General features: G+C 42.4%; 1 protein-coding gene across 2 annotated transcripts in view; it reads right to left on the bottom strand.

Moving 5' to 3' along the window:
- The window catches only part of SNX29 (sorting nexin 29), a 522,757-nt gene that overhangs the window by 181,670 nt on the left and 322,528 nt on the right, over positions 1-18,559 (bottom strand). The gene's annotated exons all lie outside the window — the stretch shown is intronic.

Below are 18,559 nucleotides of genomic sequence, written 5' to 3'. Positions count from 1 at the left end.
TACCCGTTTGATGAGAACAAACATGATCAACAAAATACGCTGCATATCCATTGATCAAATATGCCCTTTGATGAGGAAGAGAGATCAAGGAAGCATTCATCTATGTGACACCCAGCGGATATAGATATTGATTCAATATTCTTGACCCAACGGAGAAATGCAGATGTGCTGTTTGTATAGTGAGCAAAATCGTTTTTTTTTCTGCATCATACGACTAAAATATTGTTTTGTTGCTACGTATTAAATTTTTTTTTTATACCTGGCTGTTTTCCCCTCCAACTTTTTTTTATGTCCCGATTTTGATGTTTTTTTTTTTTAAATTAATTTTAGAATTGTAGATACTTTGGTTTGAGATTTTTCTGGTTGAATTATTTTTGTATTCTTTATTTATAAAGAACATGTTTGTATTTATTTACTTTCATTATTTTGATTTTATATGTTAATTTGATTTTCTACTAATTTTTTTATGGGAAAGTAGCTTTGTATCCTGAAAAAAAAAACATGTTGTGAGCAAATACATTTCTACTGTTTTCTATGCAGGGTAAATAACATCTGCTTTTGTAAGCAGCACACAGCTTTAGCAAAACACAGCTGATTGTCTGGTGCGTTATCACCTTCTACTTATCACTTTACCAGGTTTAATACATCTTCCCTAGTGTGTCCAGGTTCCCCTGATGAGCCGTGAGACTCTTGCAGGGGTGCTCCGGAATGGTGAACCAGGACCAACCCAAATTATTTATGGCCAAAGTCGGCAAAACAGTGCCTAAAACATCTGAACAATCTGAAATGCAATTTTGTATACTACCAGGTACTGTAACTGAACCTAAGGATGATACATATACAGAGTTTACTGAATTCATTATTTTCCAAATTTATCAATAAAAAAACTTTTATTCATAAAAAAAAGCTGATACTCTAGGGTGCTGTGATTAAAAAAAAAAATGTGAATAACTGCACTAGGGGTATTATTGAATGGCTGATGATATATTGTATGTGACTATAACGCTAAAGATGGAGACTGTTTAGATTGTCAGATTTCCTAAAATTACTCTGTGAATATCCAAATGATATAGAAACCATTTCTGAAATATATGTAGCAACTACTTCTTTGACTGTTCTTGTTGCTATCTGGAGCTGTGTTTAATGAGTACACTGTGTGTTTTTGAATGAGTAATTTCTCATGCAGTGTGATTTGCTTTCAACTACAGAGTTGATGGAGTTCTTTGTTTCACAATACTGTACATGTATATTTAACTATTCCTTGTTAGCCATGGGGCAGTATACATACTGCTATTAAAATAAAAAAAGATCAGTTGGCTCTAAGTTAATTACTTTGAACTGTGACTTTTATGAAACCTTTACAAGTGGCATAACTATAGATGGTGCAGGGGACGAAGCTGCTATGTTGGCCAGCTGGATTGAAGGGGCCCCAAGGTAAAACACTGCACCCTCTTAGTTTCTTTCTTTTCATTTTGTTTTTTAACAGTAATCACTGCTGCCCTTAGCGGAGTTAAGGGTTCAGCAGTTTAGTACTGGAAGAGATGGAGTGTGGCAAAGCTACTTTATGTAGAGAATCCAGAAGCTAGTAGCGGTGCCAGGGGTGCACATCTGACAGGGCGTGTGCTGATTGTGCTTGTACAAGAAGCGGCTTTGCCTCCCTCCTCCAGGCTTACTACCAGTAGGTACATTGTCAGGCCCCTAAACGGGCCTGTGGCAGCAGTAGTTAAAGATAAAAAACAATTATAATTAACAATAATTAGAGGGTGCAGTAGGATTGGCTTGGGGGCCCCATAACAGCTGCATCTATAGTTAGAGGGTCCATCCTGTCTGTCTCTCTATGTCCGCTCCTGTCCATATATGCATGTTCATGTACATCGATCTATGCCTCCCTTCCATCTCTCCCCCCTCCGGCCCATCCATCTGTCCATTTATGCCCTCATACGGTGCTCTATCTTTCTGTCCACCCATGCCCCCATCAGTCTGTCTATGCCCACTATGGTTTTATATTAATTAACACACCCCTGTTTGGCTTTTTTAAAGCACCTCTTTCTTTAGTATATAGATCATTTTCTTTGCTACTGTGTTCTCTAAATGTACTGGATGGTCACTTAGGGCCTGCAAAAGTGAGCACAGCAGCATGTTTTGGCAGATGTCAGCCTGACTGTATGCTCGAAGACATAGGTAAATGGGTCAGTGAACAGAAACCACTGGTTCCAATTTCCATACCCTCAATGACCCCATACCCCCTATAGTTGTAGCTGCGGGCGGTACAATATGTTAATATGGTGGGAATCAGTATGGTCCTTGACCCTACAATGGACTGTCAAAATTATGAAAATATTATTATGGGGGTGATTCTGGTTGACACGCAAAGCTGTGAAATTGCAGCTTTGCATGTCATATGTGCACCGCCGGCATGAACACCCACCCCTGCTCGCATGCGAATACCCCCGCACACATGTGAATGGATGTTTAGCATAAACATTCATCCGGAACCTTGTGTGCAGGGGGCAAAATCATTGAATCATGACACATCTATGGTGTCTTAGATCTGCGGTCTCCCTCTACGGGAAGAGGGCGGACAGCTGATATCCGCTGACGTCAACTGCCCGCCCACCACACCATAGCCGAATTTCCATGGGAACGCCTAATGGTTCATGGGGGCGCCCATGAACCGCTGGGCGTTCCCATGGGTGCAGCCCCTCGTCGCCGCCCCACGCCCCCACTCGCATCAAGCGACTGCATATGCACATACAGTCGCAAACCATCACTCCCCTGTGCAAAAGCGCAGGGGAGCATATGGGTTAGAATAAGGTCCTATATGCATGCTGACATTTTATCCAATCAGAATCACAATGTGGATATTTGGAATGTCGACATTGCGACTGCAATTCTTCAGAAACTGCCTGCTTTACTTGCATGCACCACAAGTAAATTCAATTCGGTAAATTAAGTGTCTTTCAACACCCTACCACTCCCCCACTCACCCTGTCACCACAAGTGCATATGTTTATTACCACATGCAGTACCAATGGTATCAATTGTAATCAGAAGAAGGTTGTGGAAAAGGATTATTGTGACTCATTCAGTGAGTGACATTAAACAAATAAATAGTCCTCCAGATTATTATTTTTTTCACGTTAACATAGAAAAATACAGCAGCCTTTCCAACAGACAACATATAAAAGTCAGGCTGAGCTGAGCATACAGTATATGGCCATTAAGTTCCATTCCAAAAAAAAAAAAAGAATGTGAACATTCAAGCTAGAAAGGTCAAGAGAGAGGGGGGTTTTGAGTCTGCACACTACTCATTAATTTCCTATATTTTGGAAATATGGGTCCCTTTGGTTGGTGGGGGTGCTATCTTTTAAACAACCTGTATATCAGGAGTTTACAAAAAAAGGAGAAGAGGGGTTGCAGGAGTAGATGTACACCAAATGGTACAAACGTTGTACCAAAAAATAGAGTATTTTATACGTCTGAAAAATTTTCTTAAAAATGGCCCTTGCGTCTTTCTTTTCTTTTTGAGAGACTCAGGGTCATAAAGCATATTTAGACACGGTGAAATAGAGAGGTTAAAAGTACAAAACATTCACTGACAATATACATAGAGTGTGGGGAATTTTAGTGGTGAAAAAATGTGAAAATAGTATTTAAAATGTGGAGTCCCGCTTCGCCGTATTCAGCGATTGACTGTTTCGAGGTAAACTCTGGTATTTACATGTATATCAGGGGCTGTATTGCCATTATATAGCTCCGTTAATTCTGATACAGAGCCCAGGCCAATAGGTAGATTGTGATCTACCAGTAGATCTCGGGGCATCTGCTGGTAGTTCACGACCAAATTAACAAAAATACACTTGAACTGAGATCTGAGGTCTCAGAACGCCATCTCCCAGTAGTGCAGTGTGCCCCTGATGTCATTATGTTACTGGAGTGCTGTGAAGAGCCCTCTTCAGCTGATATATATCAGCCTGGTTCCACACCCACAGACTGTAAGGCCGGGTTTACCGCTCTGTACTGGCACATAGGCTCCTCACAGTGCCAAGTACATACTGAGTGGCTCCTGGACGTAGTGTGCGAGGATTAATTGTCTGATATGGGTGGTACAGAGGCTGTTGGGTGATGCTGCTGGAGCACAGCCTCCTCCTGCTCCGTTAATATGCCACCCCAAATACAGGTGGAGCACCTGGTGGACAGGAGCTCCATCTGATGGGGACGCAAACATTAGATTGTTTTAGCAGCTAGATTCACCATAACATGAAATAATAGGACATTTTAATAAGGTTTTACAAAGAGAAATACTCTGCATTTGTTTTGTGTTTGCAAATTGCAGATCGTGCTGTATGCTGCATATAGACTTCAATGTAACGAGTACCACTTTTGCAAAAAGTCAGAATAACGTTGCAAATAGAGCAGTGACAGACATTACAGGCACTTCAAAACCAAGTACTGAAAATGTCATAGTAAAAAGTAGGTGTAATTCACAGGCAGGAATTGCAGAGGAGGTTTTACAAGCTTAGCAGAAATAAAACTATTACAATTCAGCAATAGCAGGTTTCTGGAGCTGCAGAAGTACAAATAAGTCTGTACTTAGCTTTTCTTTGACTGATTACACAGGATCTATAGGCTAAAATTTGTAAAATAGTCTATATACAGGGCCAGACTAGTCCACAGGAGAACATTCTGATTGGCCCCACTGCCTGCGAGCCCAACCCCTCCTCTAAGGATAAGATTCCACATTCCAGGATTATGGTATATTTTCTACAATTGCTAATCTGGTAAATGACAACATATGTATTAGTATTATTTATTTACTATATATATATTTATGCAGGGGCTAAGACAATGCTAAGCCAAAGTATGTTGGCCACGCCTTTTAAGCATTGACTACCGCTGCAATCCCCATTGTACCCATCATGCCCCAGTCCGACACAATCTATATGTAGGTAAATTGTACACAGCCACCACCGCATGTCACTGTATACAGAGAGGCACTGTACACTGCCACCCCTCACACGGCGCCACCTACAATACGCACCCCCGTCGGTCCCTGTCAACAACCAACACCCTCCCTACCCACAAGAGCAAAATATAAATACTCTCCTCAGAAGCAGTGGAGTGTCACAGACTATCTGGGAGTGGAGGTGCTGGCAGATGGGCAGGGGGAGGCGCTGGCAGGCGAGCGTCTATGTGAGGGAGCGAGAGCAGCACTGAAGCTGATCAGTGCCCAGGCTCCTTCATTCAGCTTCCCTGTGTTGGACCTGATGCCCAATCACAGCTGTCTTAGTGACAGGGGCATGTGTTCATATGCAGTAGGTAGAAAGCATTTCCTCGTCACTGAAGCACTTCTACAGGTGCCGCTTACAGATCCCACTGTCTGGCCCCTCTCCGGCCCGACTCAGGTCCTTTATCATTGACAATGGGAGGTATCGCTTTTGATGCCTCCAAAACCAAATGAAAATACTACAGACTACAGAATATTTGTCATAAGTATTTTCTTATTATTTTAAGTGTGAATTGAAATGCAAATGTTATTCTATTATTCTACCCTTTCATTTATACTCCTGCTAGTGAGCACTAAACCAGTAACCGTAGCAGAGTATATTTTCAGGATTTTGCTCTTCAGATCCTCTGAAAGTAAACACAAGAATACAGTATGCACATCTGAAGACTTATCCGAGCTGAGTCTGGAAAGAACGGGCTTCAGGACAGATGCAAACACACATATAACAATATAATAATGGTTGCTAATAAACTAAGCTCCTACGACCTATATGGCTCGGTATATGATATCCTTTGTTCTCTTTTTTTTTCTTATAATACGTTATTCCCATTCTGCATCAGCCCTTTCTTTCCATTTATAGCTATTTAAACACTTCGAAAACTTTGATTGTAAATCTTATTGAACTCAAAGTCAGGCCATCGGGAAAAACTGCCAAGCCCAGGGGCAAATGCAGGATTTCTGGGGAGGATTTCCAAATATCTGATTTTTTAGTGATTGATGGCAGCCCATGGATCATGCATAATTAGTGTAACAAATTATATTCTGCACCAAAGTATATGTAATACAGACATATGCAGGTCTAATGATCGTGGTAAGCCACTTACCAGAATCTCTTTACCATGTGATAACTGAGCACTGAGATCCAGACGCACACAAAGTAGCATTGGTAAGAAAATGTGCTGCCACTGGGCATGTGCAGCAACTCTATTCCACCCTATATGCTACATGTAGTGGCCACCGGCCAGGCTGTGTGAAAGGGGGGTTTCTTGGCAACTGGATTTTTCTATATAGCAGATACAGCAGGGTTGCCCACCCTCCCTGGAATGGCCGGGAGGGTTCCAAAAATCCGATCCCCCTCCTGGCCCCCCGGAAAGGTGGGCAACCCTTCTAGTTTCTGGGGGACCTCCACTCCTCCCCCTGATCGCGGCTTCCTCCCCCTGACTTCGTCGTTTAAATAACCTGATATGCCAATCTCCAGTGAGTAGGCGGGGCTAAAGTGGCATGATTATGACATTTTAACCCCGCCCCTCCGCGGAGATTGGCAAATCAAGTAATTTCCCATCATGGGAGCGGGACTTAATGATGTCACGCTCAGGCCCCACCTGAACTCCTAATGAAAGTTTCTCCCGGAAATAAAAAAGTCGGCAACCCTGAGATACAGTATATAGTCAGTGGGAGTTTTTACCCCCCACCAGGTAAATTCTTAAAATAAGTGAAGCCAGATGCAGCCTGTGAGACTGCACTTCCTATTGGAAGTCCGACCTGCTAGTCACCCCAAGGCAGTCCCATTTGGAGGTGTTCCCTCCTTCTGGAATGCCTCACGGTCTCTGCACCTGTGCACTGCAGATGACAGGCACTGAGACTGCCGCATGTGCAGTATCGACCTTGATACTGTGTTTGCGCAAACCCCGGATTCTATGGGCTGCAGCCGTAGCAGCCCATAGAATCCGGGGTTTGCGCATACACAGTACGAAGGTTGATACTGCGCATGCGGCAGTCCCAGTGCCTGTCATCTGCAGTGCACAGGTGCAGAGACTGTGATTTAGCTTCTATGGGCTGCTACTGCAGCAGCCCATAGAAGCTGGGGGACAGCGCTTGCGCAGTACCGAGGACAATATTGTTCCCCTTGCTGGTCCCACGGCTGCGGCAGGGACTATCGAAGACCAGCAGCGGCAGCAGCAGGGGGGGGGGGGGGCGCATCGTGGCCAGCAGCAGCCCTACACCGAGGTAAGTGGATACAGAAAAAAGAATGGGGCAGCCCAAGTACAGTATGTTTGTTTGTGGCGCACTAGATAGAGAATAATTTAAAATGTAACTTTTAATACATTTTTATTAAAACATACTTTTTGTACTTCAGCAAAATATTTTAGAAATATAGATTGTGTACACCCAGGTAAGAGCTGCCGCTATATAGAATACTCATTTATGTTCAACTTTTCTATAATAACAGATATTTACTTCTGGCAATGTTTCATGTACTGTATCTTTTTGTTGGTACGCCAATAAAAATATATATTTTAAAAACTGGCAGGCATGTGATCAGCTATTATCTAGTTCGATGATTAATATACCATAAAGGGAAATACTCAATGATTTGCTGCAGTAGAACATCTAGTGTATCTTTAAACCTAAAGATTGCACAAATTTTATAGAGTTGATGCATCAGCGGTTAATAAAATGTGACAGAAGAACTTTCTCTAAAGAGAGGGAATAGGACAAGGTGCCAAAGCCTCGGTGTACACTTCAACAAGCACAAAACATATCCCACGTTCTGAGATGGCAGGCGGAAGACTCGCTCACAGCCGTCAGCCTTGCTTAGTACATCAGTGGATCATTGCAGGGAAAACGAGCATTGCATTTATGTAATTTTCTAACCATTCCTAGGAATGTACTTGTCTCTTAATATATGAAAATGCTCTTCAAATCAGTTCTTCTATAAGTACAGTAAGTCACCTACATCATGTTCTGCTCAACAAAATTACCTATACACATCTTTTAGCATTAGGTTGACAGTCAAAAGGTCAACATAACTTTGATGCATGGTCCCTTACACCACCACAGGTCCACCTGATTCCTATTCTAACGCTCACTGTCACAGTGGCCAAGAAAATTATTTAAGTTCTTGAATTAAAACCCGCGTTCCAACCGTAACGGAGGTGGAAACCTTTTTTCTAAAATATATGTACTACCACAGATATGATACCCTTCGTCATTCCAATATGCCCTCCTCACGATTCTATTCAGTTTGGGGACCATTCATCAAAAGTCGTGACCCTGCCCTAAGAGATGATATTTGTAAGCTATTTAAAGCACATATTGACGAACTTATGAATTAAAATATTCTCAGTGCCACCCCACATCACACTGGAGAGCTGTCTTGGCCATCCCCCCCCCCTCCCTCCTGTTTTAAAAATCAATAAAAAAAATTAAGATTCAACGTGTAAACCCGTTATATCCTGGTACAACTGTTCACCATAGAGAATATTACTGTTCTGATCATTTGAAGTTATATTAACTGTTATTACTATGGATACTGTTTAAATGTACTTTTTCCACTCTCACATGGTATCTGTACCTGCCTAGCTGTTCCCACACATGTTGTAACATTGTTCTTGATTTCACATTGAATAAACATATTTAAAAAAAAACATGAGTTTTTCCCATTTTTTAGCCGACATGTGCCGACAGGTGGTATTTCATGCCCTACCATCTGCTAGGGCGTGGCGGGAGAATAGAGTAGTGTGCGGAGTGGACATCCAGGACAAAAAAACTGTGAAAAACTAATGTCGACCTTTTGAATGTCAACCTAGCCATTGTCGATCTAGTGGTCATGTCGACCTTCCAACCTGGTGCCGTGCTACTTCCGGGTGTACGCTCGCCACGAAATATGTAAAAAAAAGTAACTTAACTCCATGCCAACATGGATAGTTCATACTGGCGCCGTGAAACTACACAAGTACCTAATATGTTTTGGAAATTCATGTTATTAAAGCAAAATATTAATTAATTAAAGATTTGTAACTGTTTAAGATTAAGCAGGGCCGAAACTAGGTGTTTCGGCGCCCGGGTCGGCAGTCATTTGGTCGCCCCCCCCCCCCCAAAAAAAAAAATCACTGCCTTGGGGTCAGGCAGCGGGGGTCCGGGGACTGGAGAAGGTTAACTCCGGCTTCTAGCGCTGCCGGGCGGTGGGCGGGAGGCAGATTTTGAAAAGACTTGCCAAACGCTGATTGGCTAGTCTTTTCAAAATCATCAGCGCTTCCCGCCGCCAGGCAAATAGCGAGCGGCTGTGTATGTGAAAGCTGCCAGGCAAATAGTGAGCGGCTGTGTATGTGAAAGCCGCCGCTACACCAGTCCCTGGACCCACGCTGCCAACATACCTGTGTGTAGCGTCCAGGGGTCCAGGGACTGGTGTAGCGGCAGCCTTCACTCACTCCGTCTCCTAGCGCTATCTGCCTGGCGGCGGGAAGCGCTGATGACTTTGAAAAGACTTACCGGACGCTGATTGGCTGAATCAAATCAATGGGAACAACCAATCGTTCGAACCGTTCCATGCATCGTTAACCATGCGCATACCATAGATGATAGACTATGGTTAACAATATATATGTTATGTTAGAACTATGGACCTTATTCTGGTTCACACGCAAAGCTGCGAATCTCGCAGCTTTGCGTATCTTTTATGCGCAGCCTGCACGAATGCCTGCCCATGCTGTTTAGCATAAACATCCATTTGCCGCCTTGCGTGTGGGGCCAAAATAATTCTATGGTCGAATGATTTTGCGAAAATTCGCAGATCTAAGACACCTCTATGGTGTTGTGAAATATAAATGACTGGGGGACCATCATTTTATCCCATCTACAGGAGAAGCAGATGACACAGTATTACTTCTGCCAGCAACATATCAAATGGTGCTAATTCAGCAATTCATCAATATCCTGTAGGCTGGTTAATCACACTTCTCCCACAAAATGTCGGTCACCACCTCTCAAGGGTTGGGTCACCTTGCCTGCAAAGGATCAATAACTCGGTAGGGCAGGGATTTCTGTTATACACCAACTCTCACAAATGGAGCATGAGCAAAATGTAACCTTCCTTAGGCTTGGGCCACAAACTGCATTTTAGCAGAAAGTAAATAAAAATAAATAGCATTTGTAAAGGGGTAATCAAGGCAGCTAAAAGGGAAAATGAAGAGCGCATAGCCACTGAGAGCGAAACCAATCCCAAGAAGTTTTTCAAATACATAAATAGCAAAAGAATAATACAAGAGAACATAGGGCCCATTAACCATATCAACAGAAATAGCTTTACTGAGGATAAGGAAATAGCAGAACTGTTAAATACATTTTTCTCATAGGTGTTTACTACGGAGGAGCCGACAATGGAACCCACAGGTACCATAAATGGGACAAGCCAGCTAGAACTTAATATTGAATTCACGACGGATGACATATAAAAAAAGAGGCTCAGCGAATCCAAAACAAACAAATCCCCAGGTCCGGACGGTATTCATCCCAGGGTTCTAATGGAATTAAGAGGAATTAGCAAACCCTCTGTATTACATTTTTGAGAAATAGGGTTTTGAGAATTAGGGTCAGGGCAGCCAAATTGTGGATTTCTCTTCTTGGAGAAGTGGTGTCAGCAGACACAATAAATATGTTTAAAATAAGGTTGGACAAACATCTATTGGGTAAAAACATCCAGGGGTACAAACAACAATCATAACCTGTCTTTAAATAAATCAGAATACACTAAGTATAATAAGGGATGTAGAAGATAGATCATACACACTAACCAAGGTTGAACTCGATAGATGCACGTCTTTATTCGGCCTTAACTACTATGTAACTATGTTAAGGACCTATTGTATCTGGCCAGTGCCACAGTGATTGGGTAGCAGAGTTTGTTACAGCCCCACTGTGTGAACACATATATTCAAATGTACAGTACTGTATGTGTTCTAATCTGGTCATCCTGCTAAACTACAGAGCAGCATGCTGTGGTTGCATCTGGTGGGTGCGACACCACTGCGTATATGTAGTATAGCACTAAATGTGCAGACTTCTTCTTACCAAACAGGTCATGTTAATTGGGACCTGCTAAAACGCAAAGTGGCCCAAGTCTTACCTGGAATGCCCTATCTCATCGGTTCTCAAACTGTGGGTCCTGACCCCAAAGTGGGTCCCGACCACCTCAGCATGGGGTCACGACTCTATGTTGCTGACCATCAGGCTAATGTGTCTGTGGAGGGGTGACTCATTAGGTAAACACCAACCGCTTCCCTCTTCCATCCCCTTGTCACCCTTTTCCATCCCCGCCATTACCTACTGCCTCCCTGTCACAATAGCGGTCACTTCACTTCACTGACCACACATGGGGCGGCCATTCAGTAGTAACTTGCTGGGGTCCTGTAATAATTTTTGTCTGATGGGGTCCCAGAGCAAAATAGCTTGAGCACACCTGCCCTATCTAGTCTCACTGTCCTGTTGGAACCTCACACTTTATTTATTCATCAATTCCTCCCCCTAAAAAAAAAAATCTAAGTACACTAGCAGTTTTGTTCTACATATGTATATAATTTTGGAAGAAACGTAACACCTTTCAAAGTTAATAATATACAGTGTTAATTGTAGGAATATAATTGTTAGATGACCATTACACCACTGATAATTTGGCATTCTTGTTTCTAGCACTGTGCTAGATGATACATTTTTCTGGATTATCCATGGTACATATGGGTGCTGGATGACGTTCCGACAGTGGGGATCCCGACAGTCAGTATCCCGACTTTCAGTGCTCCGACAGGGGGGATTTCGACACACAGGGGCTATTCTCCCTTGTGGGGGTCCACGACCCCCATAGAGGGAGAATATAACCTGTGGAGAGCACAGGGAGCCTGCAAGGGGCTTCTTTGCGCTCGTCTCCCTGTCGGAGCACCGGCAGTCGGGATCTCGGCGTTGGGGTACTGACTGTCGGGATCCTGACTGTTGTAGCCCTATACCACACCCGATACATATTGTACATCTCCCGTTCCTCCATCCCCTAACCCTCCGACAGGCTGACTCTTCCTGCCTCCTAGTCAAGCCCTCCCACAGCCTGACACATCCTGCAAATGAACCTGTCCTGCAGCACCTAAACCTCCCACAGCCTGACATCCAACCTTTATCCCACCCCCACGCAGCCTAACTCATCCCTGCAAGTTAGCCGAGCCCACAGCGCAATTTCTCCCATGGCCAGAGGTTTCCATCAGGTTCCGGATAATCAATGTTGTACCTGCATTATAAAATAGGTGTTATGAGTCAATGTGAATGAAAGACATATAGCAGATATTATCCTCTCTACATTTTACTATATACAAAATATTCCAAGTATGTCACATGCTGCTATGTTTTCATAAATAGTTGCATACTGTAAAGTACATTCATCTGAATATCAAAGAGGAACAAAATTATGCACATGACTCACTCATCACGTTTCCCCCAAATACATCTCTAGAAACAATCTCCCACTCTGCAATCATGTATGATTTTAGAATACAGAACTTAATAGTGATATTTTAGGCATAACAGTTGTTGCTGGCAGAGAATACATTACGATAAGCTAAAATTCCAGTTTAAAAGCAACAACCACTTTGTAACCACAGATGATAGATGATTTGTAAGGACACATTTTAAAATAAAACTCCCATCCCCGAAAAGCTAAAATATATAACTACTGAAAGTCTCCATACGTGACCTGCACATTTAGAAGTCTGTTATCAGATATGCCATCAGGGGCGGATTGGGACTGGATTCCGGCCCGGGGGGGGAAGGGCGGGTGGCGTATGTATTTAATGCGCCCGGGGGGGGGCCGCGGGCGGCTCACCTGCTGCTGCTTCTTTCAGTGAGGTGCTGAGCGGCAGCTTCAAGGCCCTGGGAGGTGCTGTGCGCGCATGCGCAGCAGACTCCCACGGCGTTTGGAAAGTGCTGCGGCCGTTGCCCCTGGCCCAGCCAGCCCAGGGGGAGCGCGGCCGGCCCCTTTTTAAAGAGTTTTGGGCCAGCCCACTGGTAAATGGCCTGTTTCCCGGTGGGCCAATCCGCCCTGTATGCCATATTAATTAATCATTGTCACAGATAAAGATACAGGTTGAGTATCCCTAAGCCAAATATCCGTTATCCAAATTATTCCAAAAATCAAACATTTCAAAAAGTGAAGAAAAATTTTTTTCTTTCTAAAAGCACTACTGTGAACATCTGTAATAGCACTACTGAAGGCATATGTAACTGGCACTACTGAGGACATGATATGTAACTGGCACTACTGAGGAAATGATATGTAACTGGCACTACTGGGGACATGATATGTAACTGGCACTACTGAGGACATGATATGTAACTGGCACTACTGGTAACATCTGTAATAACACTGCTGAGGACATGATATGTAACTGGCACTAAAAATGTGCAAGAAAATGATTGCTTGGCATTTAAATTCAGTATCTCAAACTTTGTTTCATGTAGGGATGTGCACCGGCCACTTTTCAGGTTTTGGGTTCTGATTACCTTGAGGTTTCAGGTTCTAATGGGTTTTGGCAAAACACCTCCTAAATGTTTTGTGTTTGGATTTTTGGGGTTTTGGTTTTTTTTTTTTGCTCCTGCGCTATATTAACCTCAATAACATTCATTTACACTCATTTCCAGTCTATTCTGAACACCTCACACCTCAAAATATTGTTTTTAGGGCAAAAGGTTGCACCGAGGTTGCTGGATAACAAGAGTGCGGCACAAACACATGGCTCATGTAAGAGTGGCACTGCAGCGGTAGATACGGCAGTACTAGGCACCAGACAGGTAGATAAGGCAGTACTAGGCACAAGACAGGTAGATAAGTCAGCAATACTAGTATGTGCACCAGCAGAATTTATAATAATTAATTTTATTATTAGGTACTGCTTGGCATTGGCACTCAGTGGCACACGTCAGTGCACCAGCAGCATGGAATTATTTTTTACAGTTCCACACAGCACAAGTATTATTTTTTAATTAAATGAGATATAGCAGCCTAGTATGTAGTTGTACTACTAGGTAGGTACAATTAGGCAGTAACACTGCCAGTGGCAACAGTGGACTGAGTAAATAATACTGGCAACCTCTATTCACAGTATTCAGTGCAGGCAGCACCAGTGGACTTTATATAATTCAATTAATTAAGTATTAATAATATAGCAGCCTAGTAGGTAGAGAATATAAACTACTAGGTAGGTAGGCAGGCAGGCAGTAGCACTGCCAGTGGTCAGCACAAAAGGTAGTTATATTACACACCACCAGTAGCTTTATGCAGTGCACCAGCAGAATTTATAAAAATTAATTTTATTATTAGGTACTGCTTGGCAGTGGCACTCAGTGGCACACGTCAGTGCACCAGCAGCATGGAATTATTTTTTACAGTCCCACACAGCACAAGTATTATTTTTTAATTAGTGAAGATGGCAGCCGCTTTTAAAGCCTCGCGAAATCCGGCGCCGGGAGATGACGTTCTGACCACGCGGACGGACCATAGTCAGGTTAGGAATCTCCGAGCGTTGCTCGGAACCGGGCTCGGAATGATGACGTTCGTGGGGGCTCGGATCTCTGGAATCAGAGTCTGCACATCTCTAGTTTCATGTTTTGAAACCTTGTTTTATGCACAAATAAATTCTATTTGTGTGTATTTCATGTGTTTGATGTGTTTGTACAACATAAATGCAAGATACCTCAAGATACATAATTGAAAATATAAAAATATTCTGAATAGTTTAGTCTATGTATGCCAATTATCGTATTTGAATAGTGCCTAAAGCAATAGAAATATTGATTTGCAAATGAACGCTTGTTTCAATGTGTGCCATCCCTTTATTTTTATTTTACCTTCCCCTAATATCTTTTCAATTTTGTTCAAAAATGTGTAAAACCAATAAAAATTAATGTTAAAAATAAAATAAAAAATCTGAATAATCCATTATCCAAAATTCTTCTGGTCCCGAGCATGTTGGATAAGGGATACTCAACCTGTACTAACAATTGACAGGCTGTGTGTGGAAAATGATAGAAGCTAACTGGTTAGTGCTTTATCTTTCTCCACTTTATCACTCTTTGTTTTGATAAATACCCCTGTAATTCACAATAAAATATTATTTTAATTCCCCCAATGAGGAAGGGTCACCACTTCTCTGCTATTAACTAAAAATGTAACAATGTAATTTTCTATAGCTTGGGTAATAAAAGATCTCTTTGGATCGCCAACATTATGGGCCCGATTCTGGTTCACTCGCAAAAGCAAATTCTTTCTCTAATGGACAAAACCATGTGCACTGCAGGTGGGGCAGATGCAACATGTGCAGAGAGATTTAGATTTGGGTGTTATTTTGTATCTGTGCAGAGTAAATATTGGCTGCTTTATGTTTATACTGCAATATAGATATCAGTTTGAACATACCCCACCCAAATGTAGCTCTCTCTGCACATGTTACATCTGCCCCACCTGCAGTGCATATGGTTTTGTCCATTCCAGAGAGAATTTGCTTTTGCAAGTGAACTGGAATCAGGCCCTATATGTTAAGTGATAGTTTTTGCTGTGAACACACATTGGGATGGAGAACCATTAGTAAATTGTGCAGGGGTCATTGGGTTGACCCAATTTAGGTTGACATGTATTGGGTCGACCACTGAAGGTTGACATATGATATAGGTTAACATGCTATGGGGTCGACAGGGTTGGACGTCAACAAATGCATTAGGTTGACAATGGGATGGTTAAGAGTGAAAAGGCGGACATGCATTTCTCAAGTTTTTTTTGTCCCGGATGTCGACATAGATGACAAGTACACCGTGAAAATGTACTGCATGGTGTCGGCATTGTTTCTCGCTTCCCACGGCACACAATTCTATTCTCCCACCAAACCGTAGTGGATGGTAGGGCATGAAATACCACCTGACTGCAAATGTTGGCTCAAAAACAAGTGAAAAACTCATGTCAAAAATAGACACCATGAGGTCTCTTCCAATCCTGTAATTAATTTCACATGTTCAATATGGAATCAAGTGATCAGAAAATATAAGTTATTATCTGAACCTTCACCCCTTACCCCACTTTGGAAAAATCCTACCCCAACTCCTTTAAAATCACCGTTAGAACGACTATGTTTAGATGAGCCCCTCATGAAGGGAATAATATCTGCTTTATATAATTTAATAATACACTCGTCAGAAGCCCCTGCGCTAAATTTTGAACATCAATGGGAAATAGATTTAGGGGATCCCCCAGATGAAAATTCTTGGTCCCTTATTCGTGAGAGATTATCTAAAAATTCAATCTCTACTCTGATTAAAGAGAATGCATAAAAAATGTATTATCGATGGTATTTAGTTCCAGTTAAATTACATAGAATGTATAGCTCTGATTCACCCATGTGCTGGAGAGGCTGTGGAGAGTTGGGCACTTTTTTACATGTATGGTGGTCTTGTCCTAAAATTGCAGCTTATTGGGAAGAAGTGGCAAATTTACTGGGTTACTTACTAAAGTAAATAGGGACCCGTGGTCCTTTCTTCTAGGACATCCCATAACTTCCCTGGACCCACTTTTAGAAAAATTGGCATCCCAGATACTCAGCGCTGCTAGGTGTCTAGTTGCCTCGCACTGGAAAAACCAGAACCCCCCTTCTCCACAATCATTGATTAATAAGATATGCTTTATAGCTTCAATGGAAAAAAATAACAGCATTTCTACAGAACAAAACCATAAAATGTATTCAAATATGGAACCCATGGTTTGACTTTACCCAAACTCTTTGTGATAGAAAAAAACTCTGAGCATCCACAGAATTGTGTATTCTAAAAATTTTATTTGAGAACATTTCTACGGTATTTCTTTAAAAAGACATTTCTAATCCCCCCCGGGCAAATATAAATAAGTATATGCATATATATATATTTATATTATTGTTATCGGTTTTTTGTCTTTCCTCTCTTTGTTGTTTGTTTTTTGTTTTACACCTTTATAATTAAAAATGTTAAGTAAGAGTAAATATGTTTGTAAAGCTTTGGACAATTTAGGGGAACATTTCTAAAAACATATAGTATAGGGCTAAGACTGGTGTCTTTCCGCAATTTTAGCTTTAAAAAAAAAATGTTGGATTTAGGAACTTAAAGCGCGATCCTCTTGTCCTAGATTTAGAATAGTCACAGTGTACTTTGCAATATTTGGAAGGACATTGTCCCTTTATTGTATGTATTACTTGAAACTCTTGTATTGTAAACTATATGTCAAAAGTTGAATAAAATATAATAAACACTAAAAAAAAGACCTTTTGACTGTCGACCTTTCCATTGCCCACTTAATGCTTGTGTCGACCTTCCAACCCTGTTGACCTTTGCCATGTCGACCTAAATAGGATCGACTTTATAACTGTATCTCTGTAAATGAACCTCCATCACTAGCTATTATGTAACATATAAAGGATTTTTAGACATACTTTCTAGTACAATGAATCCAAGAGGGACTTGCAAACGAAGATTGTATTTGTAATCCCTAATACCATATTGTTAGATTGACTGTATATATGAGTTTAGATGTCTAAAAGCTGTAGTCCAGTGTATAGGGGGATGTAGTGTAGTTTATAGTGGGATTGTCACGGCTAAAGGGCTGGATGGAGTCGTGTGGTGCACAGGAACCGGAGACGGACCAGGAGGAGTAGGATTGAAACGTGCAGGTTTAATAACGGATTTCATAAATGATAAACTTCACTCAAATACTTCTTTAAGTGACAGTTGGAATAAATTAAATAGAGTCCAGCACAATACTAATAACGGGCAGGGAAATCTGGAAACGTATACTTGGTGAGCCAGAGTACATAGATGAGGATCCGGAAGGAGGTTGATTTGATGACAGAAGAAATGGATCCGGATGACTGAAAGATGATGGAATGAATGAGTTGTATGAAGGAGGACAGCAGGAAGCTGTGCAGGGTAATTCTGGGACACAAGCAGGAACAAGCACTAGGTAGGACTTGCAGCATTGGTGTCAGGAGAAAACTTCCTTGTAGCAAGATGCAGGGAGCAAGGCACCAGAGTCAGGAGAGAAAGAGCCAGGATCCGGGAATCAGCTAGGAGTTGTGAATGACTCCAAAGACTCATTGCACTGACACTGAACAGCCTAGGCAGATCCCCTATATCCCCAGGGGATGGCTGCCATTGGCTGTCAGCACAGGATGAGGAGGGAACCTCCACTCTGGGCCAATCTGTCTCCTGCCCTCAACCAAGATGGCGACGCCGGCCTCCCGGCACCACTACTGCTGCCATCCCTACCCAGAGCTGCCGCTACCCGCACACCGCAGACCGGAGCCTGCACACGCTAGCCGGCGGCGGGCGCGGACGGGTGAGTACTGTACCCGCCGCGCTCCGTCGCGGCTACGTGTGACAGTACCCCCCCTTTTCAGGGTGACCCCAGGGCGCCTATGGGCCTTGTGCGGATTTCTCTGGAGAAATTGCTTTACCAGTTTTGGAGCGTGCAAATCAATGGAATCCACCCAAGAGTTCTCT

The sequence above is a fragment of the Crinia signifera genome, chromosome 7 (genome assembly GCF_055691185.1).
Source record: "Crinia signifera chromosome 7, ASM5569118v1, whole genome shotgun sequence".
Taxonomy (NCBI): domain Eukaryota; kingdom Metazoa; phylum Chordata; class Amphibia; order Anura; family Myobatrachidae; genus Crinia; species Crinia signifera.
The sequence above is the reverse complement of the archived record's forward strand: the minus strand, read 5'-3'. Positions and strand labels throughout refer to the sequence as shown.